Source organism: Anser anser (assembly GCF_964211835.1).
Source record: "Anser anser genome assembly, chromosome: 4".
In the NCBI taxonomy this organism is placed as follows: Eukaryota; Metazoa; Chordata; class Aves; order Anseriformes; family Anatidae; genus Anser; species Anser anser.
In genome coordinates, this window is record NC_139724.1 from 6,022,860 (window position 1) to 6,033,424 (window position 10,565).

The following is a 10,565-nucleotide window of genomic DNA, read 5'->3' on the forward strand; positions in this document are numbered from 1 at the left end:
TCTAGCAGAGTGGCATTTGGCAGCCTGCAGTCCCTGGAGAGTTGAGGTGAGAGGGGAGGCACAGCCAGGTTAGGACAGAGTTCCACTGGCAGAGGTGTCCAATGAAACTTAACTTCTTGCCTCTCATTACTGCATTCCTTTAACTGGATTTGTTCCTTGTATGTGATAATTTGGGAACCAAGAATTTAGGAATTGCTAGCACTTGGACAATTTTGTGGCTGAGACAAATCACATAAACCTCTTTCTCTCTCCTGTGTTTACAAATGGGACAGTGTCCATTTATGTTACAGTAATGTTGTGGGCATTAGTTGCGTGAAAACTTTAAACATCAAGGAAGGCTTATTACTAACAGATGTCTCTCTGACCCCATAGGTTGGCAGCATAAAGCCTCTAAGCTTGCAGATGAGGAGTTTTGGAATCACGTCAAAGCAAGTTTCTGTAGCTGAGTGTGTGTGGAAGGGAAGTCCTGCAAGAGGAAAGGAGTCAGGGTAAGAGCAGGGCAGCTGAGCAAGGTTCGTTGTGAAGTGCACGTGAAAAGAAAGCAGTAGCTGGTAGGGAAGCTGGGAGAACAAGGACAGCATGAGGGGACCCAAATGGGGGAAAGGAAATGTCACCTCTTATTGTAATACTAGAAAAGCTTTGGGCTTCTTGTTTCTATGGAACCCAAGTGTCATCTGAACGTCTTGGTCTGTTACCTACAAATTGTTTTGGTTACCTACAGTTGTTTCTCCTCAGTTACGATACTCTGCTTTATAAAAGTACCTTTCTGATTCACTTAGCTCTCTATCTTGAGCTGGAATAGTTTGTGGGACCTCTAACTGAAATGCAAATTAGCCTTAGATGTCTCTCTTCGATTCACACTTCTTGGAAGAAGTGACACAATTCTTGAAAATACCATAATGATGTTTCTGTGACATGCGAGCTCTTTATTATATGTGTCGTATAGCTAATCTGAATCATACCAATATGCGCATGGTCTGCCTGAAAGTGTAATGTGTGCAAGTTGCATTGCATGTGATATTTGTCACTGAATGATCTTGTGATCTCATGTAAAAACAAAAGTGGGTTTTTGAGAGAAGGGAGAAAAGGGGAGGGGAAGGGGGGAAGTGCTCTTTACCAGGAAGGAACCAAGCTAAATGCAGCAGTTAATGGATACATGCATACCAGTGCTTAAAGCTTGCTTTTTTTTTTCTTTTAACTTAAAAGCCTAATCCCTTTCTAAATATAGATTTATTAAAAACAAGTTCAGCAAAATTGTTTCTGATGATTAGTTGTGAAGTGAATAGAAGTAGCTGACTCGTTTTCAGTTTTCTTCAATAGAATTGGTTATTACTCTCTGAATTTTCCATGTAGTTTTCAAATTGCAACTTTTCCTATTTAAAAATTCACATTTTTAAAGTTTTCATTCTGAATCAATGTTGCACGGCAGTCTTCTCATCCATCGAAAGATAGAGAGTACCCAGAAAAAATCCCTATAACAACTAGGAAGCTATTTTTCCTGATTTTTAAAGACACCATTTTTCAGAATATGAATAACAACAACAAAAAAATAATTTTGCAGCTGTAGCCATCTTCTGTATCTGTTAGGACTTGTAATCATGATCAGAGACCATTGTAGTAGGTACTTCATGTATACATAGCCCCTCAAAGAGAAAATACTCTGAGTGGAGGCTACAGATAAAAGGTGGGAGAAGAACTAAATGCTATTCCTGCTCTACTCTTGAGGGAACTAGAGGAGCACTCAACTTGAGTGGGTTACCCCGGGACAGCGAGGGCGGTGAACCTTACTGAGACTTGTCCTGACTCCTCAACCTGTGTTGTATAATAGCATGGTGTTATTGTTTCACAGAGTTGCGTGGGGCACTGGTGGCTGTTTGCAACACAAGACAGTTATTTAAGAAGGACTAAAGGTGATGAATTTAGCATGCCTTAAATAGTATAAATGTAGGATATTGGGACTTCACATCCATGCTGCTGTATGTTAACATCTCACTCGTCTAAGCACCACATGTTGCTGAGGCCCCGAAAATGAAGCCTTGTATTCACAAAGGAGATAAAAGTACACGAAGTGTGACTCACCTTGAGGAAGGACTTTTCCCTGGACTGAAAATTACCCATTGTGTCTTTCTGCCGGCTGAATCCTAGAGCTTCCATGAATGAGACCAGCCAAGATATATTTCTCTAATGTGCAGCCAAGCTGGGAAGAGTTACTGCCTTCTGTGAGTTAAGCTAGTATCCCTTGATTGTTTTTGCAAATCGTTTGAGCTGGCATTTGGAGATTACTGACCTACCCCGCGTTGCTGTAAAACACTTTCACACTGTTGGCGGAGAGCTGTCACCTTACACCTGGTGCCGTGAGTAGGAGGTGAAAGGCCTGTGTTACATGAAGAAACTTGTGCATGTAACGCAGACCTATTGGGGCTGGTCTTTCGTTTGCTTCCAATCCTGCCATGTTGATGGAAGTGTGCACCAGAGGCAATTCCTTCAGCGGGGTGACTGAAAGTGTTGGTGTGCTGGGACCGTAGCCATTTTAGTTGAGCTCTTCGTACGGTCACAATAACTAGCCACATTTGTTAGTAGCTTCCCATTTATTAGGGATTCTGGTGTATATGCTGCTGTCTCTGCATTTGGCTTTTCATTTAAGCTGACGATGTTTGTTTCACTAAAAGTGTGGTGTTTCGACCATATGCTCAAATGTTAACATGTTTAATGCCAGCAGCAGCAGCATATTTACATTAAAAGATGTGGAGCCAAGTTAAACTTGATTGCAACTTTATTAACTGGATTATAGTATTATCAGCAAAAAGCAGCTGTGATAATCAATTGAATGACCTCTTGCTTTTTTTTTCCTCTTTTTTCCAAACAAACTCAGGCAGATCTGCCCTTGTTGGAAGTTGTGCTCTAAGTACTGTCTTAGGTCCTCGTGCAGCAGGGTAGAGGGGGTTCCAAGAGGCATTCCAGCTGGGCCCGAAACCTTGGAAAGGGAGGGACAGGAAGATAAGCATATCCAGGGTTTCATTCCATACTCCCTCCCTTGTGTCAGGGGAGTAAGGAGATGTTCCATGTTTTCTTTCAACAGGGCACTATTTAGCTGTGTTAAATTAAGCAACAGTTCTGGAAGAGAGATTTTACAGGTGAGGCTGAGGCACTTGAGTGGACTGTCCCCAAAAGGCTGTGGGTGCCCTGTCTGCCTATAGCAAATGCCTCGTGAGGTTTCTACCTCTCAGATCAGGCTTGCGAAGATTTGATATTTTGATTGCGTAAGTGAACCAAGGACGTTCCTTGGTTCAGAGAAACGGCTACTGGACAGATAAGCAGGCGTTTCAAGTCAGCAAGTTTGAGGAAGTGGTCACAGCAAGGCGGGGTGTGAATGGTTAGTGGTGGACATCTCTTCTGCAGTGCTGCAGCCAGGGGAAATGGCCTGTTTCTAGACAGCGTCAGAACTGGGGCTGTAAAGCAGGGCTAAAATCTCTCTGCTTTGTGTTAAACAGTAATGAGCAGGTGGTTGCCTCTCCAGTGAGTTACAACTAACTGGTGCCAGGATCTGACCATGAAGCTCAGACTTTGCGTAAGCATTCAGCCTTCAAAAAAATAAATGCCCTCACAACAATCTCAAACCCTGGATCTTCATCTAAAAAATGTTTGATGCCAGTTTGGAAAGAGGATGAGAAGAGTCTGTCTTTTTATAGTTCCCCTTTCCATCTGAAAAAGAGAACCATCTGAGGAGCACAGAAAGGAGAAGTTCAACCAACTCTTTTATGGTTTGCTGGCAACCACTTGGCCATTTTTCTTCCTCCCCACCCTGTCTCCCTCCCAAACTTGTTAATTCTAGTTAGGCCCACTCTAGATGATCTTGGAGAGGAGTGACAGGGAGTTAACATCGTGGTATGATCCAAATACAAGTGATTTCTACAGAAGATGGAGCTTCTGCATCCCATATGCATTTTGTACTCAATATGGCTTGCCCTCAGGGGAGTTCTGCCTCTGTCGAGACAAGAAGGCGATGGATGGGGCACGTAATTAGGAGTGAAAAGCTGAGGAACTTGCAGAGAGGAAAGATGAATCTGCCACATGGCATGAGGCAGAAATAGAGACTGCAGACAGCTTTGTCTTTGCTGAGCTGATGTTTCTGAGGCTGGGGATGGTGACCGTTCAGACGACGCGAGGACTCGCACGCTCATTTCTGGAGTGCACAGATTTGTCGGAGGGGGCGTTGGGGCTGGACTTGTCTGGGTACACAAAGCAAGAGGAGGTGGAACGCACTGCAGTTCCTCAGCTCCCACCGTTACTGTAGGCACCAACCACTTCTGAAAAGAGGACAAGCTTAGGGGGAACAGTTGATTGATTTACTTTGTAGGCCATCAAGCTCTCAAGTCATCTTGTCTTATTTTCCTAGTTAGCGTCTTCTCAAGAAAGGATCCTGTCTGATGCAGGCGCTGACCCAAGAAGGAAAACATTAGTTGGAAACGTCAGGAGGAACGGAAGAAGTACTTCCACATTTGCAGGAATTTTAACGTTTGGTAATGCATTTACCATGGTTTTCCGATTTTCTTTTTTCCTTTTGGCCTGTATTTAGTGACTTGGTCCAATTTCTTGTAATGAGTTAGAACAGACAATGTTTTCTTCATTAAGGTGATTACATCTGAAAGTCTTCTGGAAAGCATGGCTCAGTGATGCAGGCAAATGAAAATAAGTTCAAACCTTAAAACATGTCTTCCCCTCCCCCCAAAACATAAAGATTAAGTTAAAATGAAAGTGTTATCCAAAGCAAACAGTGGGCTTAAGTCTAAGCTGATTTTTTTTCCTCTTGAAGTAGTTGGAAAATTGTCTCTTGCATTGCAAATTCCAAGCTGGAAGTGCGGCTGTGCTTTATGAGACTCGATTCCCAAGACTTATTACAGATGTTGATTTCTATATGTGATTCAGTGGTTATGGCAAGTGACAGATTTACAGCACGAGGACTTTCAACTTTTATTGCAGACTGAGTCATTTAGTGACCTTTGGGTGACTCTTGGTTAAACACCTACATAAGAAGCTCGATCTGCAGTGAGAAACTGCCACGGCTTCCCAGTGCTGCGCTTTGGCGTGGCCAAGACCCACGCAGAGGGGCCGAGACGGCCGCCCCTCGCTGTTGTCTGCCATCAGCAGGGGCAGCTAAGCAGCTGCCTTCTCTGGCAGTCCTTCTCCTTCCCTTTCCTCGCTTCTTGCCTCACAGAAGAGCAACCACAGAGCTTCTCGCTGCGTGCACAGAGACAGGGACGGGAAAGGGGAAGTGGGGCAGCGTGGCAGCTCAGAGGGCTGCCTTCCTGGAAGCATGCTGCTTCCTAAGGATGTGTGCGTGCACGTGGCAGTTAAGGCATTGCCTTTCTTTCCCTGATGCAGGACACTCGGTTGAATGTTCTGTTTGCTTTCTTAACTTTGAAATGAGTTTGTGGCAAACGTTTCAATACCCTGAGTGGAAATAAGCTGCTTGGATCTCCAGGAGACTCACAGGAGGTGAGGGAAGAGAAGAAGGGAGTAAGATGCGGAGAACTGACAGCTTCATCCAGGTCAGCTTCCCAGTTAGCGCTGCGTGGCAGTCAGATGACTGAGTGCAGCTGCACGGTCGCAGTATCCACATCCCCACTGGCTCAGTGCTTTGTTGGACTTCAGCACGACCAGCCAGGGAGGGCAAAGGCAGGGGCTTCTGGGACCCACTGCCAGGTCTCTGCTGCTGCTTCTCGTGCTGAGACACTGGAAACAGTGAAATCCCTTCATGTGCCACAAACCACGCTCCCTGAAAACCCAGGCTTACAGGGCAAAGGACGAAGAAGTCTTGTGCAAGCAAGTAAATGCTCAAAGGTTGCTAGTTTCCACCTTCAGCATTCTCTTTCTTATACAAAAGGACGTGGTGGCAGATGTGGGGCTGCTGGTAGTCACAGGAAGAGACGTTCAGCTGCATGGGCAGTATTTACTGTCTCCATTTCCTCCAGAGAAACAACTGTAGGCGGGCCTGGTTTTATCACCTATCACTTTGAACTTGCTTTGCACCTCACGTAAGGCGTGCATACCACAGTTTGGGAAGTCCTGACCTAGATGAAGGGACTGCTCTCAAGCCTCTTTGAAACTACCGTGCCAAAAGTGAATGTTGCTTCTAAAAGGAGCCATTGCTGGTGGCATGCAGCAAATCGACGGTGGTGTTACTTATAACCAGCAGCACTTCTGAATCAGACCCAATATTTTGCTTTCTCAAAACTTAATCCAACACAATGGAAAAAATAGGCAGAGGAGGGAGAAGCAGACGGGGAGGTGACTGATTGAGTTCTGCTGCTGTAATGCTTTGGCTTCTCTGAACACATCAGAGAGGGACGGGAGAGGTGCTCGTGGCTGGATGTGGCGAAGCAACTCCTGGAGAAAGTGTGAATCTGAAAGCCTTGGAGCCGTTTGGGACATGAGCCTTGTTTCACTTGATGACAAGGAAGGAGGAAACTGGAGCATAGGAAGTCAGACCCCAGCTCAAGTCGAGTCCGTCTCCTATCAGGCAAAGGGTATCCTAAAGGGCTGGCAAGGCTGGGCTGGCAGCGGGGCAGGGTGCTGCTGCCCCACCACTTCAGGGGTGGCCTTGGCTGCTTCTGTGGAAGGGCGGGAGAAAGAGAAGCTGCTCTTCACTACCGGCTACAGTATTTCTCTGCTGCTCTGGAAACGCTCCAAGGCTTCGGTACCTTGTGTTGAATATACTTAAAACAGCTTTGATTATGTCTTGGGGCTGTTGCAACGTGCCTACTCTACTATTTTCACAGAATGCTATGTTTTAGTAGAAGAGGAGTGGGATTATATGCATCTGAGAGATCCTGGACAAGCTGGTTGTGAGCTTTGCAGCTTTTTCTTCTTAAAACAAACAAAAACAAATGCTGCTTTTCCATTGGGGAATTTTGAAATGTCCACACTAAGCAGCTGGGTTTTCAGCTGTTGCAGGTATTAGACAACAGCAAGAAAATCTTCCATCATGACCTGTCACAGCCTTTCTTGAACATGTTGAGCAGCTGGGTTCATTGCTTGTCCTGCAACAGTAATCCTCAGCTTTTCGACTTGTTACCTGCACAATGGCTCGTCAAAGTTGTAAGCTAAGAATATCAAAAACTGAAATAATGAAATTGCAAAAGTCTAAGTGCATCCTTGACATTCACAAACTATGGGAGCTACAGTAAGTTGCTGTTGGGAATGAATGGGTGTTTGGAAGTGACCTATTTGGAAGATATTTTTCCTTTTAAAAAAACGCTAAATACTTTTTTCCCCATTGCAATGCAAGTGACTGCTTAATAACACCACTTTAAATTGTAGGGTTTTTTTTGTGACTAGTAACACTGAAAAATATTTATTGAAGTATGCAAATAAAATTCTTACTCGCTGACCTTCTCCACTCTGACCCGTGACCTTTTTCCCCCTGTTACCTGACCTTCTCTGACCTATGACGACGTCTTTTGTCTTTTCTGGCCTCTTCTTTTTTTAATCTCACCTTCTCTTACACCCTCTTTGACCATCTGTGACCATCTCTTCTCTGACCTTGTCGGACCTTCTCTTGTCAGACCTTCTCTTGTCGGACCTTCTTTGAGGTTAGAAAAAATGTCTGGGAAGACAAAGGAGGAGAAGGTCAGAGTGTGCCAGAGAACGTCGGAGAGGATCAGAGATGCTCACAGAAGGCCAGAGAGTGTCAAAGAAGCTCAGACAAGGTCAAAGAAGATTGCAACTTACTCTTTAATAAACAGGGCAGGGGAAAGTCAATGATGCAACGGGGGAAGTGGGAGCGGATACATTTTGGGTCCTCTGCTTAACTGTCACTTTAAGAAGCCCAAAAACCATGGCCTGTGTAAGTGTTAGGACTTCTTCAGAAACCCTGGTTATAATTGCTATGGTTTAGTTTGTTTTTGCTGTGGTCAATAAAGGGGCTGTTTGCAGTATCGGTGGAACCAATCCTGAAAAATTTGACTCTGAGAATATCTTGTAGGCTTCCTTTACTCGGAGGCTAACATGTCTATTTCTGGCATGAATCTGCGTATTGTTTAGATTAAAATCTGCTTTGCATGGTCAGCATAATTGAAAGCCTTCTGCCTCCAACATTATCAACACAAAAATAATTTTAATCACAAATAAAAAGGCAGGAAATAACATGCATTACTTGAAAGAGAACACTCAGCTTTCGTGTTCAGGTTTTTAAGGCTAACAGTTACTTTCCCTTCTCCTGCTTTCAAATCAAAACCCTAGCTCTGCTTTTACCTTGGTTTTTGGTGCCTTTCAAACCTCCCCCAAAGCTGAGAAGCAGGCAGCTGTGATCTGTAATTGCTCGGATAAATAAAAGTGGACTTCTGCTGTGTCTAGTCAAGAATCATATTTGAGATTGGAACCGTGAGTGAATTGTTGCTGCATTACAGAAATACAAGCACGGGGACGGTGTGAAGTGGAACTGCCAGATCTAGCCAGGCCAGGGACCTGGTGCACTGCAAACGTGTTCAAATTCTGTGTGCAACAACAGCAAGTAATTCCTGGGTGGGGTCTCTACTCTCACATGTACAGCAGCCAAGGCCATTTCGGCTGGCCGATTGCATGGGATGGGTGTCTGGAAGATGACAGAAGTGGAGACAGCAGAGTCAGGAGGAGGGGATGCGGAAGGAGAGTACTGCCTTGCACCAGCTGGTATACATTGAGAGTAGTACGATAGCCATAGCCAAAAAAGATGCATTTAAAAAGAGAGTGGATCTTCTGTCATGCTTGTCCCTCCCCTTTACACTCCTTCTGGCGTTGTAAGTTTTTATAAAGAACGTTGTGATGTAAGGGTGAGACACCTCAAAGAATTAGTAGGCGAATACCAGCTCTGAAGACAAGTACAGTCTGTGTCGGAGGACTGGTTGATTATCCAACAGCAATTTGATCTCATGCTCTGTTGGTTCAGTGATCTGACACACAGTGTTGGCATTGTTATTTAGGGTGTTTCACGTAAACCAGCATGAGCTGGTTTATCCTGTTTAGAGTGTAAGCTAGTTCTCCCTCTTCCCGCAACTGAATCTAATGATTTCATTACAGTGAATGCTTTCCTTATTTGTCTCTGAGCTCTTAACTGTGGTCATGAACAAAACAGCCATGACCTCTGTCTTTGACGTGAGGTTGTCAGGCTTTCCTTCATATAAGACAAGGGCTACTGCCTTGTCTTGCTTTGGGATGGCTGTTCCCCATTACCTTTGGAAATGAAGTCTTTTATAAAGGGTGGCGGTGTCTGAAGAACCTTTGTAACATTGGCGTTTCTCAGGCTACAGTCCTGGATTGCTGCTCGGCCATAAAACATGGAACAGTGTCCTAGGGAGGCTGGAAAACCCTCACCTGGAGCTCAGGCTGCTCTCCCTGTGCTCTTCTTATGTGCTGCCTCCAGAGGTTAGAGTAGTCAGACCTCCTGTTTCTGTGGAAATTCAGCCCCTGTGAAGCTGAACAGGTGGATCCGAGTCCCAGCAAGTAGGCAGGGAGCAATGTTGAATTCCCACATCCTGAACGAATGAGCGCTCTGACCGCTGAGGAAGGGCACAGAAACTGCTGCTTCCTCTGGCCGCGCTGTGCAGCAAAGATGTTGCCCTCCCTCGGTTTCATCAGAGCAAAGGGGCAGGCAGGGCAGAGCTCAACGTGCTGAACTGCAAACAGAAGGAAGGGCCTGCTGCTGCCCTGCATAAAGAGCATGAGCCCCAGAAGAGGTGGCTTTGAGGAGCTTCTCCTTCCTCAGTCCTCCCTGGTGCTGTGTTCACCAGCTCATCACAGTGAGCCGTTTGGTGAGGATCTCGCTCTGAAGCACCAAGCTTTTCCTGTGCTTTGCACGGGGAACCTGCTTGCTTAAATCCCAGCTGTTGCTTCTGCTGCAAAATCTAGAGGTTAAAATCGTTAAGTGCTTTTGTGCAGCCCTGCTGTGCAGAAATCCCCTGTCCACAGGTAGGTTAATAGCTTGTTCCTTAGGGGACATTAACGCCACAGTGCTCTCAAGGGTAGGAAGCGCTCATACAGGGAAAAAGTAACATTTGGTACTGCTTCCTTTCCAGGCCTTCCCCGCAGCAGCACGTATATCAGATACACACAGCCCCACCCTGCACGCTGGCTGCACAGTTGTGACAGTTGAGCAGAGCTAAAGGAGCCAACGTAACGCCCGGCCCCGCGCCCCACCTGTGCTGCGGGCTGCTCTCAGCGCCTGCCGGCCGTGAGATTTGCATCTGTGCAAGGGTTTCTTCCCTGAAAAAAAAGGCAAAGCAAAGAGCAGGCAGCCTTCCAGCCAGCCACCCTGATAAAGCTTATCAGTCACAGCGGCAGCGAAAGTGGGGTGAGGATAGCTCGTAACGCTTGCAGCACTTTGCTGTTAGAGGCGATGAGATGACGCAGGGCTGAGAGTCGGTTCCTTCCATTTCGGGGCAATTCTGCTGCTGGTGGGGCATCCTCCAGCAGTTAGATAAAAATCCAGCCGTAGCGTGTACAAAGCCCGCACTGATGTTTCCATGGGCCTAACATTCAATTTCTCAGTGTCCACTTGCATATAAAGCAATTTAAAGAAATATTGGTGC